The 16,541-nt window shown below is 40.9% G+C and overlaps 1 protein-coding gene across 7 annotated transcripts in view; it reads right to left on the bottom strand.

Annotated features, from left to right (window-relative positions):
- LOC122542208 (paired box protein Pax-6-like) overlaps positions 1-12,226 on the bottom strand; it is a 77,440-nt gene extending 65,214 nt beyond the window's left edge. For 2 of the 7 annotated variants that reach the window (XM_043679690.1, XM_043679693.1), the window contains exon 1: positions 11,875-12,224. The gene's annotated coding sequence lies outside the window, so the exon portion shown is untranslated. Of the gene's footprint in view, positions 1-11,472; positions 11,548-11,703; positions 11,720-11,874 lie in introns of those variants that run through there. The other 5 variants (XM_043679694.1, XM_043679695.1, XM_043679696.1 and 2 more) reach the window with 5 other exon arrangements.
- Positions 12,227-16,541: the final 4,315 nt, after the last annotated feature.

Genomic DNA, 16,541 nt, shown 5'->3' with positions numbered 1-16,541 from the left:
GTGAATCTAGCACTATTGATGGCAAGTTAATAGAATTAAAAGGCCTGAAACATGGCGAGATAAAAGATTCCACACATGCACAAGGAAGCACAGAATCTCATCTCCATCTTCTTAATTTACCCTTCAGCCAAAGTGCAGATATATATCCCCTAAAGCCTACAAAGTCTAATTGCAATTAAGTTCATATGATTTATAACTGCAAGTTCACACAAAGTTCAACAGAGAAGCTGCAGACATTCTGGATTTGGTAGATTGTTTCTGAGGAATTTCCCTCTCATTTACAAATACCTGTCTTTCTTATCCACGTTGTTTTGCCTGTCTGACCCTGGTTAGCAGGGAAACATGATACTAAAACACACCCACCAGAAATCAAATTGTAGATACAGTTAAGGAGATGCTACAAAAGTACATAAAGGAGACAGAAATGGAAGGTTACACTGATAAGAATGTCTACATTTCTGCACTTATAACATTGGACAAAGAGAGATGGAGGAAGCTTGTGTGGGGCAAGAACAAAGTGACACAGTAGGTTGAAAGGCACTGCTGTGCTATAATTCTACTACCTCACAGCTCCAGGGTCCCAGGTTCGATTCCAGCCTTGGGTGACTGTCTGTGTGGAGTTTGCACATTCTCCCTCTGTCTGCGTGGGTTTCCTCCGAGTGCACCAATTTCCTCCCACAGTCTAAAGATGTGCAGGTTAAGTGAATTGGCCATGCTAAATTGCCCATAGTGTTAGGTGCATTAGTCAAAGTGAAATGGTTCTGGATGGTTGCTCTTCGGTGGGTCGGTGTGGACTGGTTGGGCCAAAGGTCCTATTTCCACACTGTAGGGAATCTAATATAATCTAATCTAAACTGCATGGGGATTCCATTCAGAGGCAATACCTTGAGGATTAATATCAGCCTGTTAGATACCAGCAACCTCTTTAGTGCAGAGAAACAACGTCCTGTAAAATTTAGGCCTTATGAATCAGGGTAGCATAGGTCATTTGGTCCCTCAAGCCTGTTCTCTATTTGAGAAGAGCATAGCTGATCTGACCACAGCATCAATCCTACTTTCTTGTACCCTTCGACTCCCTTGTCAATCAAGAATCTATCGAGCTTCAGTTCTTTTTTTCTGTTACAAATTCTACATTTTTTAAAGTCACCCTGCTCAGAGATTTTATCATACACCTCCGAGACATGTGGGACTTGAACCCAGGCTTCCACTACCACTGTGCCACAAAGACCTTCAAATTTCACTTTTTCTTTGCTGTTTGTTTTACTCGACATGTCCAGAAATGTTATTATACACCTCTAGAGCAGATGGGACTTGAAACGAGGCCTCCTAGCTTAGAAGTAGGGACACTACCACTGTACCACAAGGGCCCACGAATTCCACGTTATACTAACTTAAAAATTAGAAGCAATAGTTAGTTATTTGACCTCTCAAGCCTGTTTTGCCACGATTTGTTGAGTCTGTTCATATTCAACTACTTGGCTGGTTTTCGATACCACCATCACCTTGTCTTGTCAGAACAAGTAGCATAAGAGGTATTAACACTAAACTAGTAATCCTGAGACCCTAGTTAATGCTCAGGTGATATGGGTTCAAGTCCTGTCACGAACTTTGAATTCAGCTAATAAATCTAGAATTCACTATGATCTAGGCCAGTGACCATGAAATTATTTTCATTTTTAAAGAACCCACCCGATTCACTCATGTTCTTTAAGGAAAGAAATATCTAACTCCAGAGTAATAGCAATGCTTTTAACTGTCCTTTGAAGTGGTCTAACGAGCCTGCTACAAAGGGTAATTAGGGATAGACTATAAAAACTGCCATAGCAAGTGATGACTATACCCTTGATACTTGTTTTAAAATTTACTCTCTACACTACTGTGCTTTTCTGGTTCCAGTCATGGCAATAAATACTATTGGGGTCACTTTGTGAAACACCATACCACCCCATTAGCATTAAATGCTTTCTGATCAATGCCGTCTTGAGGTATTGAGTTAACACCTCTGAAAATGATTCTGTTGACAGCTCAATTTGCTATTTTAGGATCAGGGATGTCAAAGTTTATTGATTTGAATCCGGTCACAAATTGGGAACCTCTGAAGAACTTCCCTCTCTCATATCCATTACCACTTTTGTTGCCCCTGTAACCATTCCAGCTGCTAACTCCACATATCTCAAAATCACCAAAGAAAAATAGAGTTTGTCAAAGGTTTTTTGACTTGCATTTGAGTGCCAAACTTTGCTTAAATTTGAACCAGGCAGGTTGACCCTTGTTGGTCAAGGCATTGTCCTAGGAATGAAACCAAGATTGGCTGTCACCTATTTGTGTACATGTTCTTTCTCACTGGAAAGAACCAGGCCTCCGATGCTAATATATATACTTCCAGTACCAACAAAGAATCTTCACCTTCTGGAAGGTTCCAGTACCAAGTATGCCACACTGCAAGCCTGACTGAAATTTGTAAGTTGTAAGATGTCAAAATAATTCCTCAAATTTAAAGGAAACTTGGCAGTGAACAGTCAGTCGTCTTCTAACTGGTGCATTCTATGGTAATGCCTCTGCTAATCAGGGTCAATTTGCCAAACAATCAGCATACTCTTCTCTTGCAATACTCCGCTTTGTGTTGGTATTCTTGTGAATGTCCTCATGAGTACAAGGCATAAACCTTGACAAAATGTGTCTTTCTTCAGAAATACTCAAGTTCTATACTACCAAGCACTATATACCTCAATCTTCATCTCCATAGTTCAAACATTTCTGCCCTGCCGATCAATTCTCACCCCTATGCATAGCAAGCTACATTGGTTTCCAGTCTGGCAACGCCCTCTCAAGTGACATTTGCTTTATTATTTATTGGGATTTCTGCAATGCTGGTAAGGCCATCATTTGTAGCCCATTCCTTACTGCCCCTGAGAAGGTTGCGGTATGAGTTACCTTCTTGAACTGCAGTGGTGCTTTGCTAAGGGATACCTACAGCGTTAATTTTTATCCTTCTGTAAAAATTACATGATCTTGCCCTATCCTATCACTCTCCAAGTATGACAGCCATCAGAGATCTCGACCCCCTTCCAATTTTGGTTTCTTGCATAGACCAATTCCTATTGCCTTGCCACTGACAGCCATTCCTTTAGGCACATATCAATATCCTAATTTCTCCAATTCCTTCTCTAAATCTCTAAACCTCTCTCTCACACTTTAACCCTTAAAATGTAATTTCTTGAGACTGTAAGGAATGTTCTATTTGAATATTAATATGCAAACATACTCTCAAACATGCAATATGAATCAACTAGGAGAAAGGTAGCAGGTCCATAAGAACACTTTCAGTACCCAAGGTCCCCACTAAATCACAAACCATTCTGATTTGGAATGTGGGCTTTATAAATAGGGGAATAGAACATAAAAGCAAGGAAATTGTGTGAACATGCATAAAACACTGGTTTGGCCTCAGCTAGGGTATTACAAAACATTCTGGGTGCTACACTTTAGAAAGTATCTGAAAAGGATGCAGAGGTATTTCACAAGAGTAGTCTCAGAGATGTTTGGAGAAGTTAGGTCTGTTTTCCTTGGAAAATGTTTGAAAGGAGATTTGGTAAAAATTCTCAAAATCATGAGGTGCCTGGACAGCTTTGATAAAGCGAAACTGCTCCCACTGGGGGAAGGATCAAGAATGAGAGGGCACAGCTTTAAGTAACCATCAAAATAATCAATGGAGACAGGAGGAGAAACTTCCAGAAAGTGAGTGCTTAGCGTCTGAAACGTGCTGCCTGAGAATAGAGGCAGGTTCAGTCAAAGTTTTCAAGAAGTGCTGGCAGGTTGGACTAGATTGGGTTGGGATATCTGGTCAGCATGGACGGGTTGGAACGAAGGGTCTGTTTCCACGCTGTACATCCCTATGACTCTATGACAGAATTGGATTATTATCTGGAAAGGAAGAAAGTGCAGCACTGAGGATAGAAGGTGAGGCCATGGCAGTAGGGAACATGGTCTTACTGGAGAGCTTGTGCAGACAAAATGGGCCAAGTGGCCTTCCTTTCTGCTGTTGAAGTTCTATCATGTAACACCATGGCTTCATTGTTACCATGCCAAAGAAACTAGAAACTGTATGTTGTACCAATCAGGCTACAATTGTTCAAGAAGGTTAACCTTTACCACCTTCTCAAGAACAACTAGGAAGGTTTTGTAATACCCTAGCTGAGGCCAAACCAGTGTTTTATATGCGTTCACACAATTTCCTTGCTTTTATATTCTATTCCCCTATCAATAAAGCCCACGTTCCAAATCAGGATGGTTTGTGGGAATGCTGACAATGTCTGTATCCCAAGAATGAATAAAGCAAAATGTCTGTCACTCAGAGATAAATTTTTAGTATCTACTGCCCAATGCTGCACTTAATGTCTGTTTCACCTCAGACTTTCTTGCACCTTGATTCTTCTGTGGCAACATTCCTACTTACCTCTCCCTCACAGGTGGATCATGCTTAAGACTTTGCATTGTGTTTCAGTTTTTGAAAGTCTACTAATGAAATAAGGCAGTTTGATGTGACAGACAATACAGATTCTATGTTCGTACGACCAAGATTGGTGACACAAGCTGAGCAGCTTGGTCTGAAGTAAGTTTTCTTCAGCTGAATATCCAAACACAAACCTCAAGCCAGCAAACATTGTTCAAACAGAACAACCAGAAAACACAGTCATAAAAACAATTAACTGTTATCCTTGAAGTGATGTCAAACAACCGAGACCGCCAAATATCTGAAATCCTGGTTTCCAGGAAATGTCTTATTTAAAACTAAAGTTCCAACATGCTTTTATGACCTAATGATCCAGGCATCTCCACAACCTTTCAAACTCAAGCCCACAAAATATGAGGTGTCTCCTTGTCTTTATCCCTTTTTGTAGAGTAAAAACTATAGGGTTACAGGGAGTGGGTAGGGGTGTGGGTAGTGTGGGATGCTCTACAGAGGATCAATGTGGATTCACGGAGCTGAATCACCTGTTTCCAAACTGCAGAGATTCTATGGATAATGATTGTATAACAGTTTCTTATGTGTTGTATTCATTTATAAAGGGACTTTTGTTTCACCTTTCACACTGTTGTTTTACAAACAAATACAACAGTCACTGTTCATACAACACGTGCCACAAAGAACAATGTGATAAACAATCAAATAATCTTTTTTGAGTTTGTTGGATAAGAGATGGATGAAGATACTTGACAAATGATTCCTTAAAACACAATGCAAGACACTTTATATCCCGTTAACCAGTAGAATAGAATATTCCCTCACCTGGCTTGAGAATTTGGTGTTGCTTTTGAATCCATAAACCTCTGACTTAAATGGGAGGTTTCATACAGTCAAGCATACACTGTTTATAATGCATTTTGTGTGACTAGCATATGACTCATCTGTATGTAGTACATACATTATACCTTCCTTTAGTTAATTCTTTAATATGGGTGCCAGTGGCAAAGGCTGAATCCATTCATAAGCACTTTCATTCAAACTCAGATTTAAGAGTCTTTCCATGTCAGATGGTTGAAGTTCAAATTCCTCTCCAACACTTAAGCAAATAATGAGGTTAGTATTCCTTTGCAGTATGGAGAGAATACAGAATTGTTTATAAAGTTTTCTCCTTTGAAAGAAACAAAAACTAAAGTGTGCACCTTGGTGTGAGATGGACTCACATACTGGTCAATCCTGCTAAGAACAGCAGAGTTCCTTCCCTAAAGGATGCCAGTAAGCCAGCTAATTGTTTAAGTGACAATATGACAGATCAATAGTTCCTTCTGCTGGCAAATGTGAGGATGTATTAGCATTGTGGTTATGACACTAGTTGAGTGTGTTGCTGGGAAAGCACAGCTAGTCAGGCAGCTTCTGAAGAGCAGGAGAATCGACTTTTCAGGCATAAGCCCTTCATCAGGATTCCTAATGAAGAGCTTATGCCCGAAACGTCGATTCTCCTGCTCGTCAGATGCTGCCTGACCAGCTGTGCTTTCCCAGCAACACACTTTCGACTCTGATCTCCAGCATTTGCAGTCCTCACTTTCTCCAGGTTATGTCACTAGACTAGTAATCCAAAACATTGGACTAATGTTTTGGGGTCATGTATTCAAATCCCACAAAGGCAGATGGTGACATTTTATTTCAATTAAAAAACTAGCTTATTGGTGACCATGGAACCACTGTCAATTGTTGTAAACCCTATCTGGTTCACTAATGTCCTTTAGGAAAGGAAACCATCTTCCTTACCTGGTTTGGCTTACCTGTGATTCCAGACCCACAATTAATCTTAACCATTCTATTGGAAATTAGGGCAATAAATGCAACTTACTCAGTGATGCAGCTATCGAATAAACAGAAAACAAATGTGAAGTTTTTCTTGTTTCCACACATTTGAATTCTGAATCAATCAAGGAGGCAGTTTGAGCTCACAAATCTTCTGGGGATATAAACCCAGACTTTTGGACTACTAGATAGGAACACAATCAGGACAGTACAGTAGCTTTGCTGTGGTACATTGTTAGTAACATGACATAATCACGCTGGTCTTTCAAGCTTATCCAATAAAGACAAGGCGCAAAATCTATACATTATATCACCCTCCCCTTAATCCCAGCTACCTGTCAGCAATGCAATATTCTGGGAGAGGTGTAAACTACAGAAAGAAAGAAAAACATTAGCTACAAAACAGGATAAGTGGATGATTTCAGATTTTATATTTAAGTATGCATATTATTATCCTGACCAACCTTGGTAAACTGAAGGATGTGGATGTTGAGTAACTACAAGGTTGGGCTCAGATGTAACATGCCCCACCTCTCCCACAATCATGTGGCCTACCGACATTGCTTGTTCAGCTTGCCACAGAGTGAGATACTGGAGGGCCAAGGCACATGTGGGAATATACTGCAACATAGAATAACACATTTAGTGGAGCACAGAAGAGAAACAAAATATTCCATCAAAAATATATTGGAAAAATAAACCTTATTTCATCCAGAGTCAAAAATAATTGATAAAATATTACACAGAATTTTGCAGAACAGAAACAAGACATTTAGCCCAATAGAATACTGCTATAGATGAGGCTCCTCTTATCTTAATTCACCCTATTCTATCAATATATTCTTCGATTCCTTTTTTTTCATGTACTTGAATACTCTATTCCTTTCCCTAATGTATTGGCTTTTAATGGCAAAACATAGCGAACTGAACCAGGGAGATATGAATGTAAAGAAAATTGGAAAGATTGCTTCTTCTGTTTTCTGTCCAATGGTACAACAAACCACAATGCCATGTCCTTCACCATGAGTTGGGAAAGGAGACAGGCCCCAAAGCCTCCACAGCAGGAAAAGTAATCCGACTGTTAGCACCAACCTGATCTCTGCTGAAAATGTGTTGCTGAAAAAGCACAGCAGGTCAGGCAGCATCCAAGGAACAGGAGAATCGACGTTTCGGGCATACGCCCTTCTTCAACCTGATCTATGCCAGCCTTCCAACCAAGGCCAACGTAGACAGTTGCACACATGTTGCAGTCTAGAGCTGTGGATAGCGATGGTTGAGACACCAACTTTCTTTCCATTACATGGTTGATCAGGAATCTCTCCTGTTTTTATCACCTGCCATTGGTGTGTGTTGGAAGGATTTATAAGTTAATATTCAACCTATTTGGATACATTATGAAAGTATCTTCCTCAGCCTTGAATGGTACTTGACCCCAGAACTTCTGGCTCAGCGTCTGGAACACTATCACTGAATGACAAGTCCTTCAGTTGGAAAGATGTGCATGTAATATTGATCAACAGGTTCTTGGGAATAGGCTCTATAGGTTGTAACAAAATCTCGCAAATTGATGACTGAGCAACTCAATAGAGTCATCTCCCTTTGCTAGTATTGCACCAATTTATTATTGTTTTGCAGTATACTACCAACCTGAACATGCAACATATAGGGTGTTATATAAAATGTATATAGACATACTATTAATGTGATATATATCTGAATAAGCAATTAAGAAAGAATGTTTGTATTGATACTGCACGTTTCACAACTACAACAGCTTTACAGCCAATGAAGAACTTTTTGATTTATAGCCACTATCGTAACGTAGGCAACCAAAAATGTGAACTACTTGATCCCATTAACAGCAGTGCAATAAAGATCAGATATGCCGGTTTTATTTTGTGACCTTTTTCAAGGAATAAGTATTGACCAGGCAACCATTGGGCACTCAGTTGGTTTACTTCAAAATATTTCCATGGGAGCTCTTTACTGGCACCTGAGGCAGAGGAGAAAGTGAGGTCTGCAGATGCTGGAGATCAAAGTTGAAACTTTATTGCTGGAACAGCACAGCAGGTCAGGCAGCATCCAGGGAACAGGAGATTCGACGTTTCGGGCACAGGCCCTTCTTCAGGAACCGCCTCAGCTTGAATGTCCCATCTGAAATTCAGCCCTTCCAACTGCACAATATCCTCAAACTACTTGCAGTGGAGTGTCAACTTCAATTGGGGATACCTATTTATCAAAATGCAAGGTCCTAAATTCCCAGAGATGTTTTTGGATTGCAGCTTCAGTAGGAGATTGACAGAAGGAACAGATATTCATGTATAAGGCATGTTTAGCGTAGTAAAATATCTTGAGGCACTTACCAGGAGCATAATAAAACACAAATTGACACTGAACATAAGAGGGAGATATTAGAACAGATGGCTAGAAGCAGTGTAGAAATGTGAACTTTTAGCCATTCACACAATTTTTTCAGATATTCTGCCAATCTCCCACTGAAGATTATCAACTCCAGATATATTTTTCCTTCTCTTGATGAGCCAGGTCCACAATAACACAAAAGACCAGGCTCTCATCTCATCCTGAAGCTGGTATGTAACCACCCACTTACTCTTGTTTTTATTCTCTCCCTTCCTCCCTCTAAGTAATTCTCCACTCAGCACTTCTCGTATTAAAATAAGAAGCTTGTGTATAATGGAACTGTAGCAACAAAGCCCCTATTTTATCAATCAGGCAAAGGCACCCCAGAACAGCGTGTCAGCTTTCTTAATGTTCTGCAAGGTCAGAGATGTTAATGCTGGGGAACGGAAAATATACTAGGTTTTCATTCCACATCCATGTCAAGCTCTCTCACATCAAGCTGCAGGATAAATTGACATGGGGGGGAGGAGGTGTATATCTAAGGCTGAGAAAGATAGATCGTTGGTCAGGAGGGGAATCAAGGATTACGGGGTAAATGCAGGGAAGTGGACATGAGGAGTTTCAGATCAACCGTGAGCCTATTGTTGGTATGTCAGGCTTGAGGAGGCAACAGCCTACACCTGTACCTATTTATTATGGACTTATGGTCTTATAGGATGCAAGTCCCTCTACTCTACCCCAACAAAGTACCTTAACCCTCAATTTCAGAAGAATGCCCCGCTGCCCCAGTACAACATAGATTTTCCATGACCAGTCATGTTTGACCTACCTATGGCAGTGAGATTACGAAATACAAAGCCATGCTTGAGGACAGTTGGACTCTATCTACACTCTTTCAATTTTAAAATAGTATTACTAGCGCAAAGCTGCCCAAACAGAATGTGAACAGGGGACATAAGGCAGCAATATCACTCTAAATGTAATAAAATTCTGAAAAATACTTCACAAAGGGATATCATACAACATTCATTATCAAGCTGCAGAAGGCATACGAGGACAGATGGCCAAAAACCTGGTCAAAGGGGTAGATTTTAAGGAGGTTTTTCAGTGAGCAAAGCAAAGCAGAGAGTTCTAACAAAAGAATTTCACAGTTTTGATAAGTTAGGAGAGTCTTCATGACCGTGTATTAAGACTAAACTAAATTGCATGAAATTACAGAATCTGCAGCAGATGATTCAGCCCAAATAATCTATACCAGGATTCACCTCCAACATGAATCTCAGCTCACTATTTAATCCTGTACAATCAGCATATTCTTCGGGAATATCAATAAGCATTTGGATGGGTATACGAATAGGAAGAGATATGGGCCGGGTGCTGGCAGTTGGGACTAGATTGGGTTGGGATATTTGATCGGCATGGACGAGTTGGACCGAAGGGTCTGTTTCCATGCTGTACATCTCTATGACTCTATGAGTCTAAGTAAGGTGACCAAAACTGAGGGATGGAAAAGATGAGGAACAGGCTGTAGCATAAGTGATATTACAGTGAAATACAGATATATTCTACTTAGAAAATGTCAAGGGCCTTTGAAATACTATTTCTTCTTGCAGGACGGTCAGCAAGCAAAGAACACAGAATTAAAGCAAATAGTCAAAGAACTAGGAGGAGATGAGGAAATGTTTTCAACGGCAATTTGTTGTGACCTGGAATGCGCTGCTTGGAATGCTGGTCCAAGCGGGTTCAACGTAACTTTCAAAAGGGAATTTAAATGTATACTTGAAAAGGAAAAAGGTCTGCAGAGCTACAGGGAAGGTACAGGGGAGTGGGAGTAATTTTATAGCACAGTGAAGAGCTAGCATCATGGGCAGAGTGGCCTTCTTCTGCGCTGCAAAACGATGTGATTCTATCAGCAAGAAATACAGCACCACAGAACAATGCAAGGAAAGTGAGACAGACTGTTTAACTATATCTGACCAGGACTCTGTTACAATCAAATTGTTGCTTATATTGGTTTTGTAACAGGGTGTCACTCCGTAAAGGTATATGTGTATGCAGAATAAAATGTTCAAATGAACATATCACATTTGTTTCTGCAAGCCACTTGTTAAAGAGAAATAAAATCCATTTTAACAAACACTGCATTAAATATTTTAAATACATTCTATGAAGATGTTTTGCAAGGCCAGGAGCCTTATAAAAAGGCAAGTATCATAAACAATGGGTTTGATTGTCAAACTGCACTAAATTGCCTAATCTCCCCTGAATCATTCCCAATGTGATATTTGTCTTAATTCGTCTTAATTTATAGAATAACTTAAACCCTGCTTCACCTATAAATCAAAACTCACCTTTTCCATTGACTTCCCTCAAAACCACTTTAATCCAGGTTTACCATTCCCAAACCAATTTTCTTGCAGTCCCTATATAAACTTTGGATTATGAGGTTACCAAACAATAAGTAAGACTGCAATATAATTACAAAGAACTGACACCATCTCCCCCATCCTCATTCACTTACCCACCCACCCACACAGAAACACACACACAGAAATACATTAAGCTGACCCGTTCATAAAATTCCGACCAAATTGTCTGGATTCTCAAGATCCAGATCCACTTGCTGTGCAACAGAACATTAACACTTAACTTGAAAGATTCAAAAAGTAACTGAACACCCAGATCGGATCACAAAGCACCTTTGGAGTTATATCAATCAATGAACACATCTTTTGAAAATAAAACTGACCATGTCTCAATTTAAAAAATAAAACAATTGGCCCAACAGTTTTAAAATAATAATGTAAACCACGATTCCTTACTGTTGATTATTTTCTTCAGAATGTTCGCATGTCACAGATGGCCACCATTAAATTTCGTTCGCAACTAAAAATGTTTTTTTTTAAACTCAAAAGCGAATTTAAACGTTTAGTATGTTTTCAAAACTTAAATCGTTTAAGGACAAGACGAATTGAATGTCCTCTCTTCTGTCCCCCAGCATTCGCACAGAGTTAAAATGTTACAGACCCTTCGTGTGACCACTTTCAACTTACTCAGTCATCGGTAATATTTTCAGACGATTTGTTACAATGTACAACTAAGATACATACATAATAAAGAAGGCCCTTAATTTTCGTTTCGCGGTTATACACTATGGCCTTTTTCAAACAAAATAAAAACACGTTGAGAAACAAACGCACAGGAATTATAAATACAGTGCATACTCAGCCTGAAGCCGGGTGGGTAACTCCTGTTGTAGGCAGCCCTGTGTCTATAATGCTGTTAGTCAGACTGATACTAAATATGAACTCCGTATGAATAAATAAGTTCGGGAAAATGCAAAAATGGGGAGATGAGTCTTTGTGACATTTGTTCGGAACATTAACGTCAACTTTGAACCTAATTCCCCAGAATGGGCTGCAAGAGTCTGGGGATATCATGTACGCTACGATGCCTGGAAAGATCATTTGGAACATTCATGGCAGGCTTGTCACTTCGAGTCAACGCCTTGTGTTTTAAAAAAAAGTTGCCTGTTTGCGACAAAACAGTGGCATGATCGGAGGGGTCAGGCTGTCTAACCGCGTACATCAAAGAGTAGAGAGAGAGAGGGGAAAAAAACTGCACAAAGTATTCCTGAAACCATTCTCTGAGTTATAGAGGGGGAGGGAGAGATCAAGCAGGGAACAGACGCCAAGAGAACATTAGACACGATGGACAAGAGGTGGGGAATATAAAGTATATAGACTGGGACACTGGTAGCATTCAGGTCGGAAAGGGGCAAACATTTCTAGATTGTGCAATGTGCACCAATCCAACTAGAAAGGATGTGATGTTGGGCTAGCTTCTTGGAAATGAGCAAGTAGATCAAGGGTCAGTGGAGGAGCATTTGAGGAGACAGTAATCATTCCATCATCATTTAGGATGATGATAGAAAAGGTCAGTGGACCATACAAAGTAAGAATAATTAATGGGAGGAGAGCCATCTTCAAAATCAGAGCTGAGCCAAATAGATTGGAACAAAAGGTTGATGGCAGAGATTACAGCTGATCAATAGCTGACCTTCAAAGAGGAGATGGTTCTGGTACAGTCAAGATATATTCACTCAGTAGGGAGAGGGAGGGCAAATAACATCCCCTGATGAAAAAAAAGATGGAAATTAAAATAAAATACTAGTGTCAGATGTCAGATAGAAAATACAACCGAGAACCAAAGGAAAGATTGAGTGAATCTGAAAAAGCATATTAGAAAAGCAAAGAGAGATTATGAATAAAGACTGGCAACCAACACAAAGGAGAATCCCAAAGTCTATTATAGACGCATTAATAGTACAAAGATATGATGTTAAGGTGCTGGTGTTGGACTGGGGTGGACAAAGTCAGGAGTCACACAACACCAGGTTATAGTCCAACAGGTTTATTTGAAATCACAAGCTTTCAGAGCACTGCCCTTCATCACCTGAAAGCTTGTGATTTCAAATAAATCTATTAGACTATAACTTAGTGTCGAGTAAAAAGATAGTAGAAGGAGGAATAGGGCCAATTTAAGAACAAAAGCGAGATTCTTTCTTTTCTAGTACTAGTTGGATTGGTGCATATTGCTATAGAAAATGTTCCTGAACACAATCTAGAAATGTTTGCCCCTTTCTGGGCTGAATGTTATCACTGTCCCGGTCTTTATTCTTAACATGTGATTTCCCTCCCTCTTGTTTGATTAATTTTGCATTGTGCTCACTAGGAGCCTGTTCCCCGCTTGGTCTCTCTCTTTCCCCCTCTATAGCCCATGGACACAAGAGGCATGGCTGAGGTGTTAAATTAATACTTTATATTCATCTGTCTTTAATAAGGAGTTAGATGCTACCCAGGCCATGGTGAGAGAGATGGGAGCCCTGTCACTGTTGTCGCTACAAAGATTCAAAATTGATAAGGAGGAAGTGTTGTAAATAGGCTATTAAAACCTCAAAGTTGACATGGTATTGGGGCCATGTGGATAGGCATCCGTGGATAATGAAGGTTGTGAGAATGGAAATAGTAGGAGCATTGGTCATAATCTTTCAGTCTCATCTAAACTCAGGCGAGGTGGCCAGAGGACTGGAGAATAGCAAATGTTATGCCCTTGTTGAAAAAGGTTAGAAGGGGGAAGCAATGGCCAAGTATTATTATCACGACACTATTAATCCAGATACTCAGCTAATGTTCTGGGGACGTAGGTTTGAACCCTGCCATGGCAGAATTTGAATTCAATAAAAACAAATACCTGGAATTAAAATTTGATCGATAACCATGAAACTAATGTCGGTTGTTGGAAAAACCAATTTGGGTCACTAATATTCAGGGAAGGAAACTGCCATCCTTATCCAGTCTGGCCTACATGTGACTCCAGACCCACAGCAATGTGGTTGACTCTCAATTCTGAAAGGGCCTAGCAAGCCATTCAGTTGTACGATCGCTACGAAATGTCAAAGAGATGAAATGTCAAAGATCATCTGGCATTGACCTAGGCACCGGAAAAGATAACGGCAGAAACAGCTCTGTCGACCCTGGGAGAGCTGTCACACAGACTAGTCAAGCAACAGCCTGACACAGTCATACTCACGCAATTTTGCCTGACAATGTCCCAGACCCCAGCCTCACCATCCTTGAGTATGTCTTCTCCCACTGGCAGGATAGACACAGCAGAGCTGGCAGCACAGCGGTATGCAGTCAGGATGGAGTTACCCTGGGAGTCCTCAACATTGACTCTGGAACCCATGGAGTCTCACAGCTTTATTGTTAAACATGGGCAAGGAAACTTCCTACTGATTATCATGTACCACCCTCCCTCAGTGGATGAATTGTTACTCCTCCATGTTGAACAACACTTAGAGGAAGCACTGAGGGTGGCAAGGATACAAAATGCACTGCTGCTGATCGAGATTAGATTAGATTACATTACAGTGTGGAAACAGGCCCTTCGGCCCAACAAGTCCACACATGGTCAGATCCTGAAGCACATAGCTGCTAGACTGAGTCTACAGCAGGTGGTGAGGGAACCAACAGGAGGGAAAAACATACTTAACCTCACCCTTACCAATCTTCTGGCTGCTGATGTATCTGTCCATGATAGTATCAGTAAGAGTGACCACTGCACAGTTCTTGTGGAGACAAAGTCTCGCCTTCGCATTGAGACTAACCTCCATCATGTTGTGTGGCACTCTCACCGTGCTAAATCGGACAGACTTTGAACAGATCTAGCAACTCAAGACTGGACATCCATCAACAGCAGCAGAATTGTACTCCAGTACAATTTGTAACCTCATGGCACAGCATATCCCCCACTCAACCATTACCATCAAGCCAGGCAATCAAACCTGGTTCAGGAGGGCATGCCGGGAGCAGCACCAGGAATACCAGAAAATGAGGTGTCAAACAGCATAAGCAGCAAGTGATAGAGCTAAGTGATCCCACAGCCAATGTATCAAATCTAAGATCTATAGTCCTTCCACATCCAGTCTTGAATGTTGGCGGACAATTAAACAACTCATTGGAGGAGGAGGCTCCACAAATATCCCTATTGTCAATGATGGAAGAGACCAGCTCGTCAGTACAAAAGATAAGGCTGAAACTTTTTCAGCAATCTTTGCTAGAATTGCTGAGTGTCCTCTAGTGGTTCCCAGCATTACAGATATCAGTCATCAGCCAATTTGATTCACTCCACGAGATGTCAAGAAATAGTTGGAGACAGTGGATACTGCAAAGGCTATGGGCCCTGACAATATTCTAGCAATAGTATTGAAGACTTGTGCTCCAGAACATACCACTCCCCTAGCCAAGCTCTTTCAGTGCAGTTACAACACTGGTGTTTGCCTGACAATGTGGAAAACTGTCCAGGTATATCCTGTACATAAAAAGCAGGATAAACCAAACCAGCCAATTATCGCCCCATCAGTCTACTCCCAATCATCAATAAAGAAATGGAAGGTGTCATCAAGAGTGCTACCAAGCAGCACCTGCTCAGTGATGCCCAATTTGGGTTCCGCCAGGGTCACTCAGCTCCTGACCGCGTTACAGCCTTGGTTCAAACATGGTCAAAACAGCAGAAGTCGAGAGGTGAGAGTGACAGTCCTTGACATCAAGGCTGCATTCGACCTTGTGAGGCATCAAGGAGCCCTCGCAAAACTGGAATCAATGGGTATTAGGGACAAACTCTCCAATGGTTGGAGTCATACCTGACGTATAGGAAGATGGTTGTGGTTGTTGCAGGTCGGACATCTCAGCTCCAGGACATCTCTGCAGGAGTTCCTCAGGGAAGTGTCCTAGGCTCAACCATCTTCAACTGTTTTATCAATGACTTTCCCCCATCGTAAGGTCAGAAGTGGTGATATTCGCTGAAGACTGCAGAATGTTCAGAACTATTCACAACTCCTCAGATACTGAAGCAGTCCATGTTCAAATCCCAACAAGATCTGGACAATTTCCAGGCTTGGGCTGACAATTGGCCAGTAATATTCATGATTAGAATGGTGCTGGAAAAGCACAGCAGTTCAGGCAGCATCCGAGGAGCAGGAAAATCGACATTTCTGGCAAAAGCCCTTCATCAGGAAGGGCTTTTGCCTGAAACGTCGATTTTCCTGCTCCTCGGATGCTGCCTGAACTGCTGTGCTTTTCCAGCACCACTCTAATCTAGAATCTGGTTTCCAGCATCTGCAGTCCTTGTTTTTACCCAGTAATATTCATGTCACACAAATGCCAGGCTACGATCATCACCAAAAAGAGACAATCTAATCATCATCCCATGCCATTCAATGGTGTTTCCATCACTGAATCCCCCACTATCAACATCCTGGGACTTACCGTTGATCAGAAACTCAACTGGACTCACCATATAAATACAGTGGCTACAAGAGCAAGTCAGA

Source organism: Chiloscyllium plagiosum, chromosome 39, assembly GCF_004010195.1.
Source record: "Chiloscyllium plagiosum isolate BGI_BamShark_2017 chromosome 39, ASM401019v2, whole genome shotgun sequence".
NCBI classification, from domain to species: Eukaryota; Metazoa; Chordata; class Chondrichthyes; order Orectolobiformes; family Hemiscylliidae; genus Chiloscyllium; species Chiloscyllium plagiosum.
Note: the sequence above shows the minus strand (reverse complement) of the source record. Positions and strands in the feature narration are given on the sequence as shown.